The sequence below is a fragment of the Varroa jacobsoni genome, unplaced genomic scaffold, assembly GCF_002532875.2.
Source record: "Varroa jacobsoni isolate VJ856 unplaced genomic scaffold, vjacob_1.0 scaffold_565, whole genome shotgun sequence".
NCBI classification, from domain to species: Eukaryota; Metazoa; Arthropoda; class Arachnida; order Mesostigmata; family Varroidae; genus Varroa; species Varroa jacobsoni.
In genome coordinates this window covers 158835-185095 of record NW_019213467.1, presented here as the reverse complement: position 1 = coordinate 185095, position 26261 = coordinate 158835, and the positions used below count along the sequence as shown (strand labels likewise).

The 26261-nt window shown below is 42.2% G+C and overlaps 2 protein-coding genes across 24 annotated transcripts in view; one reads left to right on the top strand and one right to left on the bottom strand.

Moving 5' to 3' along the window:
- Window positions 1–26261, top strand: part of LOC111261529 (uncharacterized) — a 292892-nt gene that overhangs the window by 110549 nt on the left and 156082 nt on the right. For 7 of the 23 annotated variants that reach the window (XR_015311565.1, XR_015311574.1, XR_015311571.1 and 4 more), the window contains exon 1: window positions 147–349. The exons of 10 other annotated variants lie outside the window; for them this stretch is intronic. The gene's annotated coding sequence lies outside the window, so the exon portion shown is untranslated. Of the gene's footprint in view, window positions 1–146; window positions 350–771; window positions 794–26261 lie in introns of those variants that run through there. 6 more of the 23 variants (XR_015311577.1, XR_015311578.1, XR_015311569.1 and 3 more) reach the window with 3 other exon arrangements.
- The window catches only part of Ih (hyperpolarization activated cyclic nucleotide gated potassium channel Ih), an 83460-nt gene that overhangs the window by 50441 nt on the left and 6758 nt on the right, over window positions 1–26261 (bottom strand). The gene's annotated exons all lie outside the window — the stretch shown is intronic.

Sequence of the window (26261 nt, the reverse complement as noted above, 5' to 3'; positions counted from 1 at the left end):
TTTAAGGCCATTGGTTCGTCTGTCCTCCTCGACAAACTTAAAGGCAACCTAGTTGGTGAGAATTAAGCGGCTAGCTTTGTTTACCTAATCAGGCACGCAGAATGTGAGCAGTAGAACGTATAGAACCGTCGAATGATATAATTTTTACGTCTATAGCAGACGACATAAAACAAAAACAAAAGAACAGTCATCGTTGTAAGATCGCTTACGATTGATACCAACTATCATCTATGAGATGACCGCTTGTTACTTGTCGGTAAAGCCAGCGATACAAACAAACTACTGACCCATTAGCGGTGATGCGGTACTGATCGAACAAACGATCTTGTGAACAAGGAATCAGTAATTAGTAAGTAAAACTGTTTTACATATCGTGTTCCAGTTTCTAACGGTTATAATAATTTTTCTCTAGTATTGTAGCAGCTGTTTTATACAGTTTACGACTAATATTTTGTATTTAAAACATGGAGAGTAATATTTTCCCCTATTTTTATTTAAGTAAATTACTTCTTTCCGTAGATTGTTTCCTACCTCAAATCTATTATTTATTTTTTCCTAATTGTCAACTGAATTACTACCACTAATTGAATTGCTTTGTTTTTAACCTTAACATTTTATTTGTGATTAAATAAATTCATTTAGTAGAAAATAATTTTTTTTTATAGTAATAAAAAAATTATTTTTATTACTTTTTAGGAAAAATCTGATCTGGGAAAGTATTTGACATCATAAATATGATACCAATAATCAAAAAAATACTAACATTTTCAGTGAAAATATGTTGGATACGCAGGTATGTATGTAGATACGGTACACTTTTACCATGTCTCATAAATATTAGTAGATTTATTTGTACCATTTTATTTTTTTCGTTACCTAACAAAAATGTTCGTTAAATATAACTCTAATTAGATCTTAATTCACACGTACATCTATTTAAATATAATTAAATTTCAGGAATTGAAAAGATCAGATCTAGAAAAACATCGCATTTTCAATCTACTGCCAAAGAAATCACGAAACCTCAAAGAAGTAAACATGTACTATTTTTTCTCTTGCGTAATCGTGCAATCATAGGAAAGTTTCTCTATTCGAGATATATTAACCAAGTTGAGCCACGTCGCTCAGATACTCGTGCTTGCTTAAGACCTTTTATAAGAATAGATTATAACAGATTAAAATACTTTGTACTGATTCAAGGCGTATCAGGCGAACATGGCACAATAGGCGGTGCTAACAGCCCATGCTACTTGAATGCTTTATTAGTACTACATAAGTGGAAAAAAGTGACATGATATTCTGTGGCCAAGTAAGATGTACAGCGGGGTGCGGGGGGACCAAAAACTGGTATATGTATGTCTGTAAGCAACCGCAGCTCGGACGTTCGAAAATACCTGGCCATATACGACAAGTTCTGGGGCGATCTACCTTCGCCGACAGTTGAGCTTGTCACGCTACCGCCCGTTCATGTGGGTTTCATTTGTTCATCTCAGGCAGGGGCATGGATGCATTCCCCAGGGCTGCTTGAACAAGACCTTGTGCTCCGTCATAGTCCGATGTGCCTCCCCAAATACTATGGCGCTATTTTTGGCCATATCTGGCCCTTTAGGTGCAATGGAAACAGGGTTAGCTGCATCAGTAATATCTAAATGCTTGTCTTTATGTCAGTTTGGTTCCATCGTTGTTGCTTGCGAGTTGCGATGGCGTGTTATATAAAGAGCCTTTCAGTGTCCCCTCTTTATCTCCGAGTAGACCTGCCGCGATGCTGTCATGCAAGGTTCATCTGAACAACAGCGTTTGGACCTATGGAGTTTTGCCTAAAAGATCCTACCCACAAATAAGTGGGTGCAGAAAATGTCCGGCGTTAACGAAAGCTACGAATGAGTTCGTGCAGTAATTTTTGAACAATGTGGTACAAGTATACTGCCACCAGTGGTTCCATAAAGATGATCGCGGTCGACGATGTCGCCTAGCCAGATATTGTCGCCATTTACGCTTTCTAAGCCACGCGCACGCACACACTTACAAGCGTAATATTTTTGTCATGAAAAACGCTGACCTTCCAAATCATTCTGGTGTAAATTGCGGAAAAGTTTACGCAGGACTACAATCATAGCGATTAGCCATGCGCGCTCACTTCTTACAAAAGAACGTCAGGTGGCAGCCAGAGTTGGACCTTTTCTGCGTGCTTGCAAACAGAAATATTATGGGGTGAAGAAGAAGAACTCAGAATATGGCGATTATGCTTTACTAGTGTTGATCTTCATCTATTCAGCTTCAAATTGGCCGTATGCTCCAGCGCAACGACAGCTGGCTGTGTGCGCGTCTTGGTAACGGCCTTGCATCTGAGTTCCCTGAGGTTTGACACAAGTAATAGTGTTCACCCTCGATATCTTAATCCCGATGATGGCTTTTGGCCAGTGAGCTTGGAAAGCAAATTCTATTTGATCCAGGAACAAAGCAGAAGAGGCCAACAAGTTGGGAAAACTTGCTTGTATGGGTATATTTCTTCGAAGACGACCGGCCTGCTGGTAGTGGAAATACGATTTGTATGAACTGCAAAGGCAGACATAAAGAGACACACAGAGAGGGGATTCGGTAATTTGAAGTGTGCATTGATTTACGTTGCCCTTCTGAGCCTGTTGTTCGACAAAGCAAAGAAAGAAGAACGCAGACTCAATCATGGTACGATAAAGCGATGACCAAGATTCAGCTAAAGCTTCACACTATCGGTAGTTTTTTAACTTACCCTCCCTTCTTTTTGCTGCTGTTGCTGCTACTGCTGTTGCTTGTACAACGTCAACTCAGCTGATAACAACATATCCAACATTTGACGGTCACTCTTGTCAAATAGCAGAAAAGACTAGTAGCGGCATCAATAGTTGAACGGAAACTAGCTTAGAACGCTCTGCAGTCAGTCAATGTACGCCTGTTAGCTACACATAATCTCTACCCAGCCAACTTAGCTCGAGGTATCTTCGTAATAGTGCAGTGGTAACGTGGTTGCCTAACCTGAAAGCATGTTTTCGACCAGATTTAAATTCGGACGTAGATACAATAGGTGTCGTGCTAAAAGCAAACCACACGAAGCAATGCTGAACGGCTCAAGTGGCGTATTTAAAACTCAGAACACCTAACCTAACCTAAAGTGGTCGATGACGTCCATTGCAGCACAGATGCAGTAAAAAAAACAAGGGAAATGTGCTTCGCTAAGTTGCTCTGCGTAGGCACTGACATTTAAAATAAAGGACCTCCAGCCGGTCACGAGAAATGCGGGTTAGAGTCTCGAGGTTTAAAAAACTTAAATTTATGCTCTTGGTTCTAAGACGAGATAGTTAGTTGGGTTACACGGGTTTTACTGCTACGATAATAATGAACGGTCACTTCATATCTAGGCAGAATCTTCCATCACAAGCGTTATTTTTGCTCTTTTTCTTCTTGTAAGCCATTTCGTCTGCGATTTACTCTCTGCTTTAACTAGAGAATCAGCAAATTTCAGGACAACGCCGGATTATCTACGTAGTGGTTATTCAAGAGAACAACCACCTGGAGCGCAGCTGTGCGTGCTTGCTGATATTAGAGACAGATCAGATGGAGAAAAGTCGAACCTTTCAGCATTTCCCGTTTCTTCTTTCGGTTAGGCGGAACTGAAGTTGGGGTAATGGGGCGCTGTTGCTACTGTTGCTAGCCCAGTTATTGCCTTTGCCTAGATATATTGGCACATATGGTACACGCTCTTGATGTTCTATTTATATCCGACGGATTTAAATTCTAAAGGGGCTTCTTATTAGTCTACGTATAAAAACAACTTGGGCTCTGCTTAGTCGCTGAAACGTTCGCCATTTACCGTTCTTTATTGGAGTGCCGCGATGACTCTGAAGGTTAAATTTTCGGCTCCGAAATCGAAAGCCTGTAATTGAAGTTCCGCGCCACTAAAGATAAACTAGCTGAGTTGTGAGCTCACAGACCCAATATTAATCAACTGGGTATATTTAAGTAAAGTACGCTTTGTTAAATGTATTATAAAATCAAATTGAGCTATCCTAGTTTCTGTTATGGATGAACGGTCTCTTAACGTTCGGCATATAAAATGCACTCTCTGTCTGTTGGAAATAATATCGTTTCGATAAATTGATCTATAATATTTTCCTCTTTAACCTACCTCATCCAACCGCCTTTTACGTAACACTATCATTCTATATAAACTTGACGTATATTCCCATCTGATGTTCACGCGCCACGCTTAAATACTTTTTGCATTTGAAATTTGTAGAGAAACACCTATGTGATGTTAGCTGCACTCAACCCATACGACAGTTGAACCCGATCAATGAAATATTGTTTTTTTATAATAACACTGGTTATGAGAGTTTACCACCATTATCATTGAAAGATGCGAAATCCAATCAACACCGCGAAAGGCGGAATTCTCCAACTGGGATAGATAACAAACGAAATTCTGCTTTACTCGTGAGGATACGGCGAAATTTATGACTAAAACAGATGATGTCTCACCAACTTAGCCGACCCGAAAGTCCATTAACGTGGGGTACATGCTACCCCAAGTGACTTGAACGTAACCTCAGGCCACCTAGCCCGCGCTTTTCTGAGGTCGACACAGGTTTGTATTAGTACTGATTATAAATAGCTACCGTATCTTGTTTCACAGCCATCATTATTTAGCCCTTCCTAAAGTGTATACACGTGGATGCGCATTATTATCTAAGCCACTCGCCATACTGTAAACCTATGAATGTGCCTATTTGTGCGCTGATGCAAAAGATTCTGCATAATAGTAGACCTGATCAGGCCTATGATGATGAGCTTTGATAATATTACCATTGGACGTGTATAAGCCATTCAACACGGCGACCATTAATTATGAACTCCGCGAAACGGACATTTATCCCGTCCGACATCCTGCTAAAAACTGTTTTCATGCTTCGATACTAATGGTGGTGGGTCTGAATTCTGCAACAGCAGTGGGATCTCGAAAACCGAGCTGAATTTGCTTTCAAAGGCCTGCTGTCGCGGTAGACGCGCCGATTTTACGCCAAAAATTATGGTTTAATTTCGAGCCAGCTGATCAATGATTAGGTCAGTTGTTACCTGACAGGAGAGTGTGCCTGGCAGACATACGCAACCTAACGCCTGTACCGTATATAGAAGTGTATTTACTGACACGTGATGGATTTAATTTCTGTGTTGTCCATAGGACTTTTAGTTTATTTAACCCACTTCTACAAGTATATTATTCGCGTACATCTATTTTAGGCTGCATCAAGGCGAAGTAACCGAAAAACAGAGAGCATCAGTTTGTATTTCTACCCTATACTCTGCCTGACCAGAGCTTAACGATGAGTCTTCACTTTCATCCACGCTTGCTTCGTTTTTTTATCATCAATGTTCCCAACGATATGAGCTACGTATTCATCAATGTGTTAATATTAGTATGAAGTAATATATTGGAGCTCATATTAATCAATATAGAACCGTTCGAAACATGTAGATAGCACACTCGCATCTAACGAAACCCCCACAATGGCACCAGCGTTCCTTTTGTAACAACGAACATTGTTATTCCATTCATAACACCATATCAAACTCTAATGAGTCTTAGACATTTGGCCTATTTACGCTTAGTTCACAAACATAGCTTTGCCGAAACGAATTACTAACGGCCTTCCATACCTGATGAAATGATATCTTACACATGTTTCTTTGTCGCTCATAGTCTATTACAAGGTGCCGCATCTTCCTCATACAGGACTGGAGGTCGATTAAGCCCTGGTATAGTATACTGACCTAGAAGCTAGTACGTGCGAACGACGATTACGCAGTAAGTTCAGCTGGAGATAGGGACCACTAAACAAGCGGCCAGAAAATTCACGACTCCTATGGAGCGTTATTCATACTCGACTAAGCCGTCCTGTACCGCGAGCAGCGACCTCGGTGCTCCTCTATATGTAACCATATCACACAATGACAATGCTGGCTGTTTTTATGAACGAACGGCCAATTTCCGGGAACAGAGCTAAGGCCAGACTTTCCTAGCTTCTTGCTGCAATTCGTAGCCAACGGTGACTATTGGCTTCTTGGCGGTATCCTGTCAATGCCCTTAAAATGACAGCCCTGTCATCTATAATCCAAGCCTACATCCAACCAGTTACTCCTTGTGCCAGGTTTGAATTTGAGCAACGCATTATATGTTTTAAGGCCACATAACACGATGTCTGTTATAACGGCGTACATGTACAAGGTGACCATTGCATGCACAAGGTATTGATTTAAAGTCGCAATCGTGAAGTGTTCGCTTAAGTCGGATAAGGCCCATACTAAAGAAAGCACAGAATTCCAATTCATAAGCTGCCAAATAGTTCCGTCGACTGCATAGCATAGGCTGTATCATTCTAGCGGTCGTATGGGGCAAGAAATACATTTAATTTTCCGTACTCATAGCCTGAGGGTGCTATGGGATATACAAAGTTCAGTTCCTCTACCGCATTACCGTCACTTGGCCAGTTGGTGAAACATATGCAACTCAATGAGATTATGGGATGCTGTGTAGTTTGTTTTACTGTATTATTGAGACGTGGCGATCGTATGCGGTGGATGCTCGTCCACGAGGAGGTTTCTTCCGGAACCATTTCCGTTATATCAACCGACGTCTGGTGCCACTGAGCCCGAGTCTGAGCGCAAGGTCACCATCTACTAACTTAACGGTGTCTTTTTGCACTGCATGCTTTTCGGCCGACTTCTTTATACCAACAGCAGATCACAACAAGCGGCGGTAGCAGCTAACTGTGTATTATCCCGTACTCGCTAGAGATTGCTTTTTGCGGAGAAGACGCTCACTGTCCTGAAGAGTCCTTGTTGAATCCATCTCAGTACAGTTTTTCTCATTGTTCGTTCCTTCGAAGATGCTGCACTCGTACGCGTTCTCTTCTCAACGCCAAGCGTGATCGGATCCTTTGCGTCACGTACGTCACTTTCTGTACGAATCGTTACGGGCAGATGCTGAATACAATGCATTATATTAGAGAGAGAAGAAGAAGAAGATTCGACACTATGGATAGCAGATAGCAGCGAAGATAATGAGAAGAACGTACGATTCAGTAGAAGGCAAATAGTAGTGAGTCCTAGCGAACAGGGCGTCCTACCTGGATTGTTGACGGACGCCGTGTAATGCGGACCGAAAAGGGCGAGCCGCCCGTGGAAATACCAAGGACTGCGGATTGGTGAAAGTAGCAGCATTTGTATTGCGTTGTTACGGAAACAGAAGATGCCCAAAGGCAAGTGGTATGTTGGTAAGTGGATGCCACGAAGACAACGAGGCGAAAGGCAGGCAGGATCAGCCTATCGGGAGTAAGTATACTAAGGGTAAGGACTATAAAGGGCGCACTGTTCGAACAAAGTCAGCAGCAATAATAATAACAACGACGCTAGCGACATGAACAATAGGTACTGGCGATTGTTCATGCCGCAGGCTAAGTACTCAGAACAGTACATGTAGTAATAATAGTCCAATTCAAGTCAACATTCGCAGCAATCTGCTCATAGCACTCTTACATCTTGACGCTATCAAATAGATACTATTGGTAGGCAAAAAAGTGTAGATGAAAAAAAGTTCATGGCAAAATGAAAACGTAGGCGCTATTTGCCAGTAAGTTCCGTCTGAGTGTTTTCACTCTTTGGCGAGAGACGCTTTTGACCGCTACGAAGTTGTGTGACTCGATGTAGTGTGGGCGGAAGAAAGGGAATTTGGACTTGATGGAAAGGCGGATTCGAACGCCTAGTTGATTTACCCTAAAGTCTTTTTGCAGTCTGATAAAAGAAGCAATGAGGAAAACCAATAGACAGACGGTAGCCTCTTAACAGGCTAACCAATTGCATTTTGTCCGCTACTACCCAGGCCTAGTTCTGGCCCGTTGGGCAGGCCAAATGCGGCTAAGCAGTCTGGGCTTCCAACTATGTCCTCGTCCGTTGGACAGGCAACGTAATCACGGTCATTCCACGGTTCGCGTGTGCTATTCATGCGACTCCTTGTGTCCACACAAAAGAACAACATCAACTAGAAAAACAATGCGCTAGAAGGCGTCGTCTTCGAATATGACAGGCTATCTTGGCTTGGTCCACCTTCGGTAATTTCATGACTGGCCCGAAGCTTGCCTATGTGTTTTTCCTGCTTTTAAACCTGATGGGTTTGCCTAGTTTCGCTCTAGCCTAAGCCAACGTTACACACCGTTGGTACTGCAGTGTTAAACTAGTCGTGCCACCTTGTCGACAACCACTTCCGGTACCCTTACAATAGAAGACCTTCTTGCCTTCCATTGGAGACCTGTTTCTCTCTCCACTATGCGCTGTGGTGTACAGGAGTTGTGTATAAGCCACTCGTGGGTAGCTGAAGTCTTGTCAACAGTGGGAACCGTAATGCGATTGACAGTTACTGGCCAAACCGTCTTGGTGGCCATAGCCTTCTCGCGGTACATAATCATCTTCTGGAGTATTCGTCTTTGGGAACCCCAATGTTGTTGATGACAACAGCACCTATCAGTTTTTGAATGGACCAAGAAGGACTTTTTAAGAAACTGTCATTATTCTAACATTAAAAAAGTGCCTCATATAATGGGCCTCGGTTAATAATCAAATGTATTTAAATTCAACTTGTCATGACGCTTTGCGAAAATTAAAAAAACTACTAAATATATATTACGAAGAAATTGGGCATTTGATCTGAGAAAAAAAAACTTTTATTATTATTACAAGCTTTCATTGCACAGCAAGCCTGTAAGCTCTATATTCTATCAAATCTTAAAAGTGAAGCTGAAGAAACAGCCGAATCAACTGCGTAATTGACGTTATAACGGGCCGTAAGCGAAAGACTGTACTGCGTTACTTCCCAATACATTCGAATTTCATTCATTAGACGTCGTAGAAAGACCTGTTTAAGGATACCTCAAGGCGCTTAAGGCTTAAATGAAGAAGTGTTCTTAACTTACGAGAAAGCTCGTCCTTGTAATAAACTACAATACGTTCCACTATGTTTTGTTAAAACGAAAACCTTTAATTGATGCGACATATCGCTGTCTATTCATCTTCAGATTTGCAAATGTAATAATGAAAAATATAGCATTCGCAACGCCCTAGATTTGATTCCAGGAATGACCGCGAAACGAGCCGTAAACCCGCAAACTGGGTTTACAGCCTTGTATAAGTGGTATATCGCAGCTTATTTGGTCCAAAGAGACAAGGGAATTCCAAACCAGACATAACTTCGATAAACTTTACCGGCTGAGCACGATGAACGCTGGCTATAAAGTTGCACCCTCACTTAACTCAGTCGTTTTTAACAAATTATCAAATCATAATCCTTGATGAACGTATATCTATTGCTTACGTATACTAAGATCTATGAAATAGCTAACGGAAAGAAAAAACACTCACCAGATAGAGAATTCCCGTGAATAAGGTTTCAATTCTAACAACATAAATTGTTTCACTGAAGTTTAGTACTCATGCGCCTTCAAATGCCGTTCACTTGCGCCACTAGTTAGTTGGTGTTGAAAGCAATACGCTACCTTAATATTAACGATGAAATGAATGAAATGTCCATTCGAAACTGTATAATTGACCAGCAGGACGCAGGATAATCAAGAGAAGCGACCAGAAAGTGCGGCGCATAGAGCGAACAATCAATACTGCGTACACTTTGTCTTATATTCCCCTCTTTTGCCTAGAAAATATGTAACCATTACCGCTATTACTCCTTGCGTCTGGAAGTTGGCTAGCTGGCTTGACATATAGTGAAGTACAGGTTAGTAGGAGTAGCAAAAAAGGCTACTTTTTCAAAGCATCGTTTCGAGACGAAGAAAATTCGTTTGTAAGCCAATTTAGGGTTCCCTGATAGGTATCTGCTGCCCGTTAATGGCCAAGGTGCAGCGGTCACCTTCAAGTATCAATGGGCTCGAGTGCTCAACTACAAAGCTAATCCTACGCGATTTAGCGGTTGTTGGAGAGCTAGGCTTAGCGAATTTGACAGGAAATGCATATATACATATATATATATATCTGTAACTGCTTTGTTGAAGAGGTGAAAGCGATCAGTCGATCTAATCTGACATTCGTATTTAGCTCTGATTACCTAGAAGCTTCAGCATTCAAACGATCAGTGTACTGATCAAGTAAGCCGGGTTTTCATGTACACACTGAATAACAAAGGCCCAAGAATCACCCACTATACACAGACCGGGTCTAAAAAAACACATTGGCCGTGTTTAGCTTTTCATTACAGATTCATGTTCTGTCATATTAGATTTATATCAATAGAGAAAAGATAAGAGACGTTGTTGTCACCACGACGTGAAATTAGATCATTTAAACGCTAAACGTTTCCAAGCTTTATTTCCAGCTATATTAGTTCATTCCGTTGCTATGCAAAAATCATTCTTTGTGCTAAACCTATATATTTGGCCAGTGTTCGCCTCAGCACTTACATATATGGGTCATTTATATTGTACTAGAAAAAAAGTTCTCAAAAATAGGGTCAATTAGAAAACTTGTCGGTACCCATTATCCAATCAATGTTGCATTTGTCGTTATAGAAATATAAAGTAAGTGACCATATTTCCTTCGTAAAACTCTTACATCGATCCTTATCCGCTGGTAGAATCTATGCTACAGCTACTGTGCATTTTGCTCGTGTTGTGCTGCTAAGGAAAGCGTCTAATATATATATATATATATAAACGTCTCTGCCGTATTAACATATCGTGTTCAAAGAGTCATCTTTTTATATGGTATTGCAGAGGCAATTGACCCTTCTAGCGTTGTAAAGAAACTTGAAAATTTCAGCGCTTGCGAATAAATACTTACATCCATATGGCTGGCAGGAACGATAACATTTTTCCTTTACTCATGTACAGTGGAAGATATTCTTCGTACTTCACGCCTCATATGCAAATTCTAAGTCGTATACAGTCACCACAAGCGAAAACGTGGTCTACTGACGTTTTATTACGGCCAAAACTCACGTTCAATATTTGGTTGATCAGTAAGGTCAGGTTGAGAGAAAACTAATACCGATCTTAGGAAACGTTTGACATCGTGCTCTGCATAAGGAAAACGAATTCGGAGTCGGAATGCCATCTTCATTGCGGGTATGTGCGCTTCCTATTGTTTCTTTTACATCCATGCTTTGCACACTTTATCTTTCCGACGAACGTTTCGAGTATAGATTACCTAAAACCTAAAATAAAAGTCGTAATGCTTTCAAGGCTTGTTGTCAAACAAACTTCCTAAAAAGGAAGCTGCTTACATCGAAATAACTTAATCATTAGAAAATAAGTTGCCTACCTAAGCTAATCAAGTTGAAAGAACTCTTTTACTGCGTACCCTTCACAAAATAGCACTCCATCGAATATCTAAATGTTCAAACATAGCCTGTTTTTCAGAACTATAATCCTATCGACGCCCTTTTTGTATATAAGCCTCAACTTGGATAGAACCAGCCTACAGGGCTCTGGATCTACGACTACACGTACTGTCGAGAAAGACAAATATCTATATAGATCTGACGTATTCATATCGATCCTTGTCTATGGAACCTATTTTGCATAGGTCTTGTGAAAACCAGAAAGAATAATCATCGGCACACGCCGCGCGGAGTTCCAGCTGAAGATATAGAAGTGGTCGCAGTTGCATTGAAGAAAACATAAATATCGTTACATAATATATGAGTACACAACGGTACGACGCGAGCTAAGTAAAAAAAGTTGTTTTGTGAAGTCTGGCTAACCTTTCCTTTTTGTGACCTTAATCACGACGAGTGGATATTAATCCTTTTAAACACTGTCACCGCCCCAGGATTAAATTAGTGTTGAAGGAGCTATTGGTATACGATGGCTGGCTACGGAAAGATGACTCGTAAATTTAATTGCAGTATAGGTGTCGGAAAGCCATCGTAGTCCCGTCCTGTACTCGCTAAGCGAAGTATTATACCATCAGCGACAGTTTATTAACTTACAAAATAACTGATTTTGCATGATTCACGGGAGCCCACTGCGCTGATAACACTTTTTGTCTCTAAATTTCAACGGTGAAACAACTTAGCCTACAGCAAAGTTTGTTTCCATACGTAATTCTTGTCCAATCTAAACGGTCTTAAATTATCTAATGTCCGTATGTTATATATTGCTCAGAAAACAATCCGAGGCTCGGCAATTCTAGGCTTTGTAAAGCCCAATTACCTTCCACCTTGCCACTGTAAACATGGTTGTTTATATCGTTAACAATTATAGTCGAGGCTGCGCTTACGAAGTCGAACCGGTTAGCTCGACTTAATAGGGGGGCTATCTAGGTTAGCGAGAGCTCACCTTCATTCTACAGACAATATAGCCTGCGCACACAATTAGCTTGAACCAATTCGATTACCAATATGTTCTCCAGTGCAGTCAATCGAAAATATTGGTCATCGTACTTAAATAGTTATTAGTTATCACGACGCCCCTGCTAGCTAAGGAATACCGCTGGCATTGCTACTTGAGCTGAATCGTGGTGCCAACATTCCGCAAAATGTTTATAGCCCAAAGACTGAACGATATCGAAGACCATCTTTTCTGCAAAGCGACGACCACTTGCTCTTTATTATCTTTCCTTTTTACGATATAGTGATACGCTCAAGTATCGTGGGAAAGTATAGCCCTTAAGTGCTGCGGCACAGACGTCCGCCTCGACGTTGGGTTGGACGGCAAACCACGACCCTTCGGCCTGCTTGGGGCAGTGTCACAGTCGAAGAGCCTTCGGTGCTTTGTGCTTGTGTCGCCTCTCCTTTGACACCAGCCCAGCCCAATCCAACTGGTATGGCAACAAAGCTTGTCGCACGGCGTTGCTGGAGAAATGCACGAGCAGCCGTTCAACCCTCTTGAAAATGTAAGAGATATCACGTACACAGAAGTTGTGGATAGGCTGAACATAAATTTGGGTCGAACTCTGCAGTTACGACGATATTATCGGTAGAGCGCAACTGTCAGCTATGCAGACAATACCATACTAAGCGACAGGCAGTGAGTGCCACTTTCCTTTGCTAGAGAGTTTCGCCAAGGGCATTTTTAGCTTCTCATGGCGAAAACTGAAAAGCCGGAGGTTTGTAAACGCGAAGAGTCCGGATAACATTGGTCGGATCGACCAAACTGAAACGTAGACTGAAAACGCCATCTAAAGGTTTGACGAAAGCTTTTAAAATGTCAGGAAAGCTTGCGGCTCTCTTCGCAACATGACATGCCCATTAGCAGCAGAAGACCAAGAACAGAAGGGGCACGAAAAAAGGGGCCGAAGAAGCGCGACTGAGGAGTAGACTGGGAAAAATAACAGCAAGGAAGGGAGAGAGAGAGAGGCTGGGCTTATTCATGTTCTGCCCTACATGGACTAAAAAAGAACCCCGTGTCCGCATTTCCAATAGTCGCTCTTCCGTTCGTTTTTTGAACTGTCAGCCGCATAGTACTGATATAGTCAATAAACTAAACCTCCATTTTAGTGGCTTATCAACAAAACTACTGGCCGTTTAGAACTCTCATTCTCCTCCAGCCTCTCTCTTGAATTCATTAGAGCAACTCCCTCTTTGAAAGACGTACTAGGGTGGCAATATATAAAAAAAAATAGAAAAGTTTAGACCGTCCACTGGTGACGAATACTTTATAACTAGAGAAAGAAAACGGTCGCCGAACAAAGAACGCCGATATTTTTGCAACGTATTGGCAACGTTAAGCAAGACGTCGTATCTTTTTAAACCTGTAATTCGCTATTTATATTCAGCAAACTACTGCGGCCTATTTACCGTCAGCTTTCAGAGTCGAAAGTTTTAATCGGGTGTCTGATTGTTCCGGCGATTCCAGCACAGTTAGGCATATTCGTATGATGATTAAGCTCTATTCTTGCCGAACTATTGATATCCATCTGCATCTATAATGTATCTTTCTAAGTGTGTGTTCCATATGGAAGCTAAGCGTGACACGATATGGCTGGCATATAGATGGCACGCGACGGCGTGTTGCAACAGTCCTTATCCATCGTAAGCGCCTATGGTCTTCGTCTGCATCTAACCCTTGTGAACTGCCCGCGGCCCCTTCTTTTTTGCCTGTTACCGACTGTATCTAGCGGCAGCCGGACTCGCGATCGTGTTTAACTATTTTCCACATCTAAATGACATAAGCAACAAACAATATCATGCAACAAAGTATACTTACCAGGAGCACTCGTATCGTGGCTGATGGCTAAATGTCTGACCGAAACACGTTTGCTTAAATAGAATGAGACAGTGAGGAACAAAAATATATGCTAGGATAGCCTTACTCATGATACTGCGAGCGCTAGCAATCACCATACGCCAAACAACGTCAAGTTCGCGAATTTTACTTTGATCGGTTTTTGGAGAACGTCAGTTAGGTTTTACTTTGTTGCCTGCGCGTTTACATGACTCGGTGGCAAAATTTCGTATAGATATATACTAACAGAGACAGCTCTGACAGGCTTATCATTGTAGCACGATACATATGCCCGCTTGTATAAATACATTCCCCTTCTGTTGTGGCATTCGATCAGTAACTTCGTTACATTTATTTCAAGGCCAGAGGACCTAGTCACGCCTGAGCTCACATCAGCCTCAACCATTGAATCAAGCAAACCTGCCACATGGCGCATTCATTCTGGCATTCAAGCTGGCAGCTGCAGTTCATCGAAGTGCTGTGAGCGCGGAATGCATCGGCGATGAATATATGATCACACGCATCATTGCCCCATTCCCCCAAACCGCCTCTCATGGGCTTCTGCTGCTCTCCTCTCCGTAGACAGGGGTAACCTTTACCGGCCACCTACACACCACCACCGTACGTTTGTTTGCACCAATTGAGACACGGCGTCTGTAGCGAGCGATTTGCAATTTTTTCCTGCAAGATTGTGCTCTGAAACGGGCGCGACAGTGCACTGTAACAGATAAAAAGCTGCAACGATCTTTTCCTGCGTTTTCAGGCCTGTCCTTAAACGTACAGTCGAAGAAGCTACTGTTTTATGGTGTTGACCTAATATTCCTGAATAACTAAAGTGGTAAAATCAAAGTTGTGAAAAGTTTGCCAGCTCCAACAGGCAGCACTTGAAATAGACACAAAATAAAGTGTGTTATATATGAACAACCAGCTTGCAGGTGGTCGTCGTAGGATCAATTTCCCAACTTTGTGATCTAGAAGCCCTTTGAATATCTACATGATGGCATCACGGTTATATTAAATGGGCGCTAGGTCAGTGAGCGGCTTGATAGTACCAGCTAAATTATTCCAAGTAGACCATCAACATGTAGGTTGAAGTAGGGCTAACTCGCTTGAAACGAAAAATAGAGCGAAACCTTTTAGTTACATCATTTAATGATTGCGCTTTATGCTAAATACATGGACCGCCATCTGTACAAGTATCTAATATTCGCCTACGGCAACGGGCCATGTGTTTGAACCACTGACATTAGGGACCTTTTTTTAATGCTCCCCAGTCAAATAAATGGAACTTCAACTATAATCGCAGTCCTAACAAGCAAAACGTATTGCATATGTCCCATTTCAGCTTCACTGAGCCATGTGGGCATGAAGCGTTTTTCAGTTCCTTGCCGAACATCGGTGAGAAATTGAGGTTACCGGAAGCAGTATAGCTAATTCGACGAACCGCAAGTTGTCGGCTGTGAACCATCAGTGAGCACTTTTAAACTTTTTTAAAATTTATCATCCTCAAAAATTAGCCAAAACGATGCGGTACAAGAACAGCGTCGCCAATGCTATATTTTCGATCCTTCTGGCTTCTGCGTTCGGTCATCTCGTCTGATTTAGGGAAGCCAACATTTGGATCGACCGGTTTGAGCTAGACGGACCAACCACCTAAAACCCCACTAAGAGTAGTTCCTCCCATTTTCTACAGACTTATTACCAAAAGCGGTCGAAGTGGCCACAAATGAAAAGGTAATCATGCACTTGACTTTCTAATTGAAGTAACGGCCGAAAAGAGAACGATATCGATTTTTGGATCATTAATCTGGTTATCTCTAAAAAACGTGTATATATACTGCGTTTTTTCCAGATCGAAAAAGGCTTTTAACAAACAAAATTTATTTGCTGTATGCACTGGTCAAATGCAGGAGTAAACATCGATAATATATTTAGAAATAAAATGATCAGATTTGACCTAACAATATGTGTACTCTCAGAAACATGTTTGTCAAATGACTTGTATTGTACAACTAAAAATCGTGTTTTTAATGAAAAAAACATTATTTACTATTTCATTTTCCTAAACGTTAAGCGCTACCAAAGTGTAATCGCGTATCCAACAAATTTTCCATCCGTTCCTTTAGGCTTGTTCATAATAAGCAACTACCGTATTCGCAGCTCCATCTAGTATATCGATGAAGATGCTAACAATAATTTTAGGATTGACTTAGTTAGACCCTAATGATCTATTTGGAGGTTTCAGGGTCGTAGTCCAGACTTCTCGAAAGAGCCCCACTTGTCTTTTCCTGCGCACAGTCTTCTAACGATACATCGACCAATCCAGCCTGCCGAAATACTCGTTCAACAGATGAGGCCCTTAAGGGCAATGAAAGAGCCGCACGAGGAGCTATCGTGTATATATAGGCAGCCCTGCAGGAAATCGGTTAGGCATAATCGGATTGGTGACCAAGGGGGCCCATGATTCTCATGGATCCTGTTAGGCGATCCTGTTATCGATGCTTTTAGCGTCTGGGTATCGTAAACTAACCCGCCAAGGACGCCCTTGGTAACGCTGTATGACACTGCTCTGTAGCTGCTGTGGCCATCTGTCATTTACAAAGAGCCTATCATATGCGCTCGTCTCATCTACCTTCGAAGGACGCCTTCTGATGAGATAGGCTCACCAGCCTTGTGGATACTTGGGTATCACTTTGGTACCTCGTTTGCCACAGATTCGGACTAGCGACGTGTAGCCAGTATTGCGTTTGTTCGCGCGACTATCAGGCCTGTGGGAAACGTAAGTACTATGAACGCTTCCCCAATTGCGGTAAATAGCACCGTTGGAGAGCCGATCTAAGTAGCAGTAAGCATCTGTGGTGATTAAGACGAAATAATGTGGTCAAGCGGTTCTTGTCTGAACGGCCAAACTAACTTATAGGCAGAATAGCTGAGAAACGTCCAGCCTTGTATTGTAGCGTAAAGACCAGTAATAATGCTCTGCTGTTTTAAGGAACGAGCAGAAGGTAGCAGATTTCTCCTCATCGCTAACAAAGACTGCCGTAATACCAGTTTCGCAATTTCAACAGATACTACTAGTAAGACTGTATGGCCATGTAGTCCTTCATTAAATCCTTTCTCCCTCCCACTCTCTGTCTGATACTCTCACGGGGCAGAGAGTTGACTTCTTATTTGTATTATACTTTCGATTGGCCGCGAGCCTTACGTTACTTTGAAGACCAAGCGGAATCTTCATCAGCGACAATACTTACATCTGCAGTGTTGAACGAACTGCCATTCTTTCGTTTAGTTCAGCCACTGTTGTTCACGTGAACTTGACTATGGCAGACGAAATTATTGTCCAGACGAGGGGAGCTGAATCTCAACTGTACCTATATCCACACTTGAATGGAAATCTATACATATACCTTCCGCTGGCTTGTTAAGTTGGCCCACCATTATTCCAATTACGACGGTCACTACGGCCCCGGTGAGAAGAGCCGGTCGGCCTGAAGAAAGCAGCCAAAACAACCGTTGCTTTCAGAGCAATTGAGTTCCCTTCCATCTGCTTGCTTGTCAGACCCTTCCTTCTCAGCAGTCAATTTGAGACAGAATTAACGTCTGAACAGGGCCCACGGCGCGAAAGATTGATCAGTCGAATTAGCTACCCAGACAAAGCAAACAGTAAAGTCACTTATCTAGCCAGTCGCAACCAAAACTTTGGCTATACTTCTTAAGGACCAGGCATTTCATCGCTCCATTGTCCTCGGCAGCTTTTGAACACCGTCATATCGTTATCAACGAGCTTGGCGTCTACTCGACGGGCACTGGTAGAGCAGCTACGACGTCGATAAACCTTCCACGTAAACTATAGGGGAATCCGTAAGCCGATTCGATTTGCTCCGAAAATGATGTCAAACGATATCAGGATATATGTTATTGTGACCGATTGGTCGACCTCATGTCTGTTTGTTTACCGTGATCAGGTCCACTGATCACATGGCATTTCAGCACCGTAACTATACATTGCATACAGCTAATGCTGGACACGGCCAGCTATTGCCATCCTGAGAAGTCCTGAAGTTGGCACGTGTACATCATGAAGACGATTTTTGAGGCAGAATACATAATACAGATGTATACGACTGAATCGCTCTTGACCTATGCGACCACACTATAGGACCGGCCTGGCATACATCCTTGACTATGTTAAGTATCTGTTCGTACTGAACTATCTATATACACAAAGCGTTGCTTTCGCTACTAAGAGAGATAGGCGAGTTTTAATTCCACACGATTAACCTAGTCAAACATATATACGCTGCAAATTTACAAACGCCGATAAAGTCGTCAGTTCGTATTTGGTATTTTGCAGTACCTTATTGGGTAACAAATGATACCTCAATTACTTTTCATATGTTTGAACACACAAAATCTTTTCAAGTTCTACATGTGACTTATACGTACGAGTGCAAAAAAGCAGGAACTCTAGCCGTTTTGACGATCATATTTGAATATATCATCGCACAGCAGATTTATTCTTAGACATATTTCAATGGGACGTTATCACTCGAGGTCACGAAATAGGACCTAAGAACCGAGGTCGAGATGGAATCGGCATCTGTCTGACAAGCTCTGAACTGAGAAATAAAGGTGAAGACCTTCGTAATGACAAAATAACAAAGATAACATAATAATAATAAAAAAAAATATAACAATTATTTTTTACAACTATTATGCTATACTCTAGAATCTCCCAAAAAGAAGCAGACCGGATACGACTAACGACAATGACCACGACAACCGCAAGGTCACCACAGCGTCAAACGACGCGGCCAATGTCTGTGCGAACGATAACATACATTTCCCAAAGTACATACCCTGAAAGTAACCGTGCTAAATTCGACAGCACGCTCGAACCTTTTCTACGAATCGAACGACATAAAGCAAACGGTCTTGACTTAAGGGAATTTACAGTTGACAACTATTCAACCGTCACTGGCAAGATGACGCTGTTCGAAGCAGTCCCGGAAGTGTCTACGCTTCTGAAACGTGAAAGGCTGACAATTAAACAAACGCAATGTACGCGCATCTTGCACGCGATATGCACGGAAGCTAAAATAGTGTTAGCTGAAGACAGTGTCCGCAAGAAACAACAACGAGAGGAGCGTCTATTGCAGCAGAGAGTTACAAAATGATGAAGCGACACGCTTATACGACGTGTAGGAGATACCACAGCAGTAGCAAGTATCACACAGCAAATAGAAAAATGCTTCGGACGATGTTAACTAGAGCCGCTGCAAAAGTGTACGATATACTGATAACATTCATAAAGTAACTGGAAGAACTGGGCCAAGCATATATAGCGAGTTTATTCAACAACATCTTAGCTAAAGTAGATGAAACCCTGTACCAGTCGAGCGAAAGAACCGTCTTATTAGCGGGGAAAAGTTTGTCCAAGATGAGAACCCTTACGACCTATTGACTCATCACAGTTTCCTGCATATCGTACAAGTTTATTTGTAGGGGATAAAAGCATAGGCAGGAAAAAAGAATCTTTAAGAGAAATGCAAATTTGATTTGAGAAAATTTCTTTATTCTGTCGTCATAATAGATATGGCTAGAGATTAAATCAAGGGCTTAACATATGTCCGCATAATGCGATTCAAGCACATGATAAAGTCGATAGGAGCAACCAGCTGTAGAAAATGCTAGCCGAATACGATATGAATCCCGGACGGATAGGAATATTCAAATTGTGTAAGGAAAACAGCCTACTCGTACGACACTACCACTAAAATAAGGATACCCGACGTCGCCAGCACTGTCCCGTTGTGTATAGCAGAGTCAGAGAAACGAATCAGCAGCTGAACTAAGTTAGAATGAAGAGGTTCAAGATAGGAAGACTTCTATTCGAACACGCTCTGGTCTCGGTCGTACACGCCTACCAGGTCGTCAATGGACGTTGAATAATACAACGCAAGTCGGGCACAGACCTCAGTTAATATTCAATTTGTCCAGAAGAGCAGCAGTGACCTTCTCAGGGAAAGACCTAGAACTGAAAAAGCCATATAAACTCTTGAAAAAACGCTAGCAAAAAGCACTTATTCGGATACTTAAGGATTACGCTGAAGCAAATCGGCATGCATACGGAACTGCACGGACAACGCTGTGACAAATGAGGAGAAAGGCGTTCGAGCGGAACCGAGAAGACAAAAAGGCCCTGGGAATATTTTCCGCGTCAGAATTTGGGGACAATCAATTGTAATAAAGTACTTACTGGACACGGGAAACTAAAATTAGCAAAATAAATACACCTGAAACGCCCACGATAAGACAGGGACCTACTGATAATGGCAGAAACTCTTGGAAGTAAATCGACGTTATACAAGGGAGCCACAAAGCCGGAGATGTGATGCAACTATGAATTTATACGTAACGCAAGTCATCTCAACGAGCAGATCATAAGGCACCGGGAGTCGGATACTCGAAACAGCCGCTGGACTGATCGCACCGTTAACTGAGATGGCGTACGATGTCACCGTCGTTCAGGAAAACGTCAATGTAAGAAGTTGCTGACGTGTCAGTATATCTATTACTAGATCATACTAAGCGAGTGAGTTTGACCGCTGATCGCCTGCTTTTTTCATCGTCGTTAATCGTCAGGATAAACGAAACACTCTGGCGAACACCTTCTGCAAGGCCCACTCCTGTCCACGCTACGGGGCAGGCTATTTTGATGTTCCTATGCGACTATGTTATCTCCGTTTAGAAATGTTACTCTTTTCGCAACTTATAACAACACAGGCAGGCCAATGCTATGGCACCGAGGTCCTTTTTTATGCTATTTGCTGTTGTGTGATCATAGGTATTGTCCTAAATATGTAGCAATGGAATTACGTTTCCAAGACCAATGTACGCTGTAAAGTTGTCGGCGTATTTAGTCTTCTGTGAAACTCTAACGACGAAATTATATATACACACACTGCGTAGTATAACAGAGTAGTAGTGTTTCTGAATGTACGTGAACGAAACTTTAAAAATCTTCAGCTCATTTGTTACCGCATTACCCTAAGAAGGTTCGCCAAGCGGTTTCTCAGTAGTTGTCAATATGAATAACGTAGAACTATTGTTATTTGGCTACCACCTTCGTTTGAGTCAAGTGACGAACCGAATAGAGAAAGGTCGTAGCTTAACATGAGCTTCCCCACTTTGACTTGCCTGATGTCCTTTAGATTCTGGTTCGTTATATATTGTCATGCTGCCAGTCTGGCCTGAACAGTGAGTCCTTTGGACGCTTAAGTTTCTATCTTAAACCCTTGTACGTCTTATATGGCGATCCCTTTAAACAGACGAACAGCGGCAGACGTCAGCGAAGCCAGTCCCAATTGGTGTTTTTTTTTTTTTGTGCTAATTTTTAAACATTTTGAGCTCGAAATCGTGCGACTAAAACCTCTAAGTGTTTCATAAAAGCTACAATTTGTATTCCCGCTTACGCTTATTTTGCAGTTAATTTAAATTACTCGCCAACACCTCGTACACTTAGGATCGATTCGCGCCCATAGCAGTCGATGATTCGCCCAGTTGCGGTAGCCTGTGGGCAATAGCCGTACGAACATGTAATAAACAGATGGCGGAAAAAAAATGACCCCAAATACTCGTTTCCGGAACCGTTGGGATAAATATGAGTTCAAGCAAGCAATATGTTTGATTAGATATATAAAAAAGCGTTGCTTATTCGACTATACAGTCTTATGGTGAACGACCACAAGCCAAAGTATTATTAAAGAAAGGAAAATGAAGTCGACAGTATGACCACTGTGATCGTTACGCTTTTATATTGAAACTAGAAAAATAATAATAACTCCTCTATAAGGTATGGTATACCCCAGTCTCTCAGTCTACTTGGCATAATAAAAATAGGAACGGCGCTTGAAGCTAGCGTGTAGTACGACACATAGAGGTAGTCGCGGGCACAATAGTTTCAGCAACATCAAATGTTTAGCCAGCATCTGTGCCGGCCAGTGACACAGGCAAGCGTCAACTTTCTACCAGCAGCAGCCCCAATTTCCCCTGCTGGTTTGAAAATCATTTATATTTTGCTATATTTTTGATCTTCTTTGACTTCTATCGTTGCTGAGATCCGTTATTATTTTTGTTTGTCTACACGAGCTTCTCGTCTCATGCGGTTATTGAAATGTGACCGTCGTACTGGTCCGTTTTAACGGATTATCAATTAGTCGATACAAATATAGGCTGAAGGAATTAATCTATCGCGGTCGAGATGGGCTCTAAGCAATATATTTGCTTAAAACCGAAAAGGAACCGTAACGAGGACGAAGACAGAGGTTACCCTGCACTCGTGAGCTTCGGTGTAGCATTTTTGTATAAAAGTTTACCAAGTGTCGTACAGAAACGCTATTTTCACTTTTTTAGTCACAGGCAATCGGTAAGGTTAGGATATAGATTTCATATAACTCACTTATCTATACGAACATGCTACAGGAATTTGATAAGATTCGTTTGCCTAGTAAAGCATGTCAAGTTAACAAAGGGCTAGCATTTGGTTGACTTATAGATGGCAAAAAGTCTGTAATCTGAAAATGAACGACCTTAAACATAAACCACTTACACAAAAGACCTTTGAGCAGCTTCAGAGAAGCGTACTTTTTATCAAGGCTAAAACCCTGTTACTTCAATGCCCATTTGAAGCTATGTAAAACACAACGCATCAGTGGCAATGTGCTCGCCTACGAAACACGTGAATCCTGTGTTCGAATCCTAAAATGGATCCGTTTTTTTAGCGGTGCCAGTCAGCGCTGATAGAGTTGTTGCCCGTCTCACGAATCAAGCTAGCATTGTTTACTTAAATTAGTAACGCAAAAGAGCTTGATGATGAGCTTTTAGCGAAACGTCTACCGCTGTGTTATTTAAGCACACTATAATTTACCGTCACAAGATACGAATATACTAGAAATATAGTATTAACCATGAGCTTCGGCGAGTGATCGAATCTAAGGTCCGACATATGAAGGTCGACAACAGGGCTCAAATACATCGTTTACAAAACTGTCACATCATTCTAAATGCACATACATTGGCCTGTTATAGCCGATTTGTAGATGGGTCGTTTAAAATTCACGAATAAACTACCGTAATTAGCGTATTATGTGGCATGACTATGTTTTTAATAACAATAATAGCACCACATTACTGGGCTAGCTAGACTCAACAAAGCTATCTCACTGGCACCCTTATTTGCAAACCAATTTTCTACATCACAAAATAATACTGCTAACGAAAACGTGCAGGTTTCGTTCTCCACCCCTCGGTATTTTTAGCCATGCGACGATCGAGGGATGGCCGTAACGTGACTATCGAGAGCGGTACGTCCGCTACTAGCGTATGGCGTCGTTACGTGAAGTACAAAATAGCAGTGCTCCGTTAGATGGGAGTAGTGGGGTTCGTATGATGGGCTTCAACTGACTACTCTGTAGAACGTAGGACGCTTTTTCAGCGCACACAGATTCAATTCAAATCCGAGCATACAAAATTGTACCGTCAAGACGACATGGGTGCGGAACAAGTTTTTAGTCAAGAGGACTTAAAAATGTTTATTTATGACGAACATGCACGTCATGATTGGACTATTTCTGTACATGGATGGCTCGGTATACATCAGTCACGGCTCTCTGTTAGTGAACTCATCAGACCTAACCTGTACATGTTACAATCGGACGTTTTGTGACCTAGTCCAGCGGGACAGTTTCTCCTATAAAGGTGATACCGATTAATCGGTGTACTATACATATATATAGTAAGACATTGTCACTAGGAGCTTCATTGTGTTACTGCCACGTGCAGCATTCGCAATACAACCGTGTGGCGCCAAGTAAGATTTGAATTAACTTCCCCTTCCTTCAGGTTTGTCTTTGCCTCTATCGGCTTTTAAGACCGATACTAACACATAAGCACGTGTTTTGCTCGGAAACAAAATGCCGAGCGGTCGGCCTGACTGGATCTGTGAACACCTGCTTCTACAAGCGGTTGCCACTAGTGTGACTTTTGCTAATAGCATCTCGTATATACGTATATCCATACATAATATTAGCGCAATGGGCGAGTTTTGGTAAATGGTTGTAGTTTGTAAGTCGCGACCGTATGTATGAAGATCCAAGTCTTCTAGCCCGTAAGACAGCAGGCCTCAATGTTACATTGCCTCTGTGAGTTCCTACCATTACCACAATGCCATCCGAGTAATCGTGACAACCTGCAGCAGCGGTTCGTTCCTGTTTTTAAGGAACCTGCAGTGTATGTAACCTTCTCGTTAAAATATAGACCTGTTACTGGCGTTTTCGTGACGTTTACTGCCAGTTCTTTTATGCAGAAGCAAGAGCCGGTACGTTAGTAACGATCCACACTCATCGCAGCATCGACGGTCGTCCTGCGCGTATGAAAAGAAATATATCACTTAAAAAAACTACTTACCTTGTTAACATTTGGGTTAACCTAGCTGACAAAATTATACTGACAACAAGTAAACCCTGCCTCATAGAAGCGTTGTTGATTAAATCGCGGGGCACAGAATTTTTGTGATACCGAACAAGCTATTCTGCAAAAACACCCTTTTTTAGTTGCTTAGTCGGGGCAAAATGGAGGCGTTCAAAAGAGATTATCGAGATCCAGTGAAACTAAGTGATGGCTGGGGGAGGGCGTTCAAGTCAGAAATACCGGGGGATCAGCGTGAGAATACGATGTCTGTGGTGGCGGTAGCTGCAGTAGCACCAGCTTTTGCTGGAGCAAAAGTTCTGATGGAGAAATATGCATTTCAGTGTCAGGCGACGACGAATGCGGTTAAGAAGTACGATCTCAGCATTTTACAGCTTTTTGTGACTGGCTCGTGTTCCAATCATCCGTTTCTTCATGCATGTGCCGTCTTCCGGAGAGTCTGGACACTTCACTAGACTCGATGAGTTTCTTGCTCTGATTAAGTGCAATCAGCTGCGGTAGTCAGCCATACAGGCGGACCCTCGAGCCACGAAGCTGCTTGTCGTCCCGTCGTTGTATCAGCACTGTAGTTAGCATGAGGGTGAAGACGGGCAATGGTGTGAACGTGAATAAACCGTTCTTGCGAATTGTCTGTTCTGCCTTTGACTAACCTGGCCTGTGCCTTTGGAATAGATGTTCGGGCCGTCATTCGTTTGAAACCAAGGACTCTGGATAGGATAGCGGTACGAAAAGGCGCTTATACTCGGCGATGCTGGCTGGCGCCACAGTAGATGGCTCAGCGTGACTGCAGAGTCCGCCAGAAAATACGTAGGGGTTACAAACAACTGCAGGCCACGTTGACGTTCGACAGAAAGCCCTCGCCGCATAAAAGACGATGATTTGGTCTCAGTAAATGAGTGCTGATTCATTTTCACGTAGGAACGTGAGATAGGCAGAGTTTACGTAGACGACAAAGTAAAATTTAGCAAAGGAAAGCGGCACAAGATTATAGTGATCCTATTCATACTATATCATACCTTTAATAATTCTATTAATGATTAGATGTAACGAATCGAAGCGACGCTTAAAGACAGTGCCAGACGTAGAGCTTGATACAGTTATTGTCAGGTAAAGAAGAGACTCAGGTTTTGATGTCTTTTCGAAAAATTAAATTCAGTGCCACGTAGATAAACGACTTGGTCTAATATAGTAATCCATATACCACTTATAAAATGCAGTGTGAATAAGCCATATCTACGCGTTCAAGTCCGGACTTATTATGAGCTTCAATCTTCAATGATCTTACATAGTCGGTAGGAAACGACAGAGTTACTCGATCCGGTTGAACCAATTGGCTATATCACTTAACCCGACAGCGTGTAGCGTGTACGAGTAAATCAATAGCATCAGGAAGCTTTGCTTTAAGTAGTCAGTCGATCCTCACCTATCTCTATGCCTGCCGAGAACCGAATCACGCCAGGTGATGATGTTAAGGTCAGGCAACAGGCCCACAGTGGGCGATCGGTAACTGCCGCC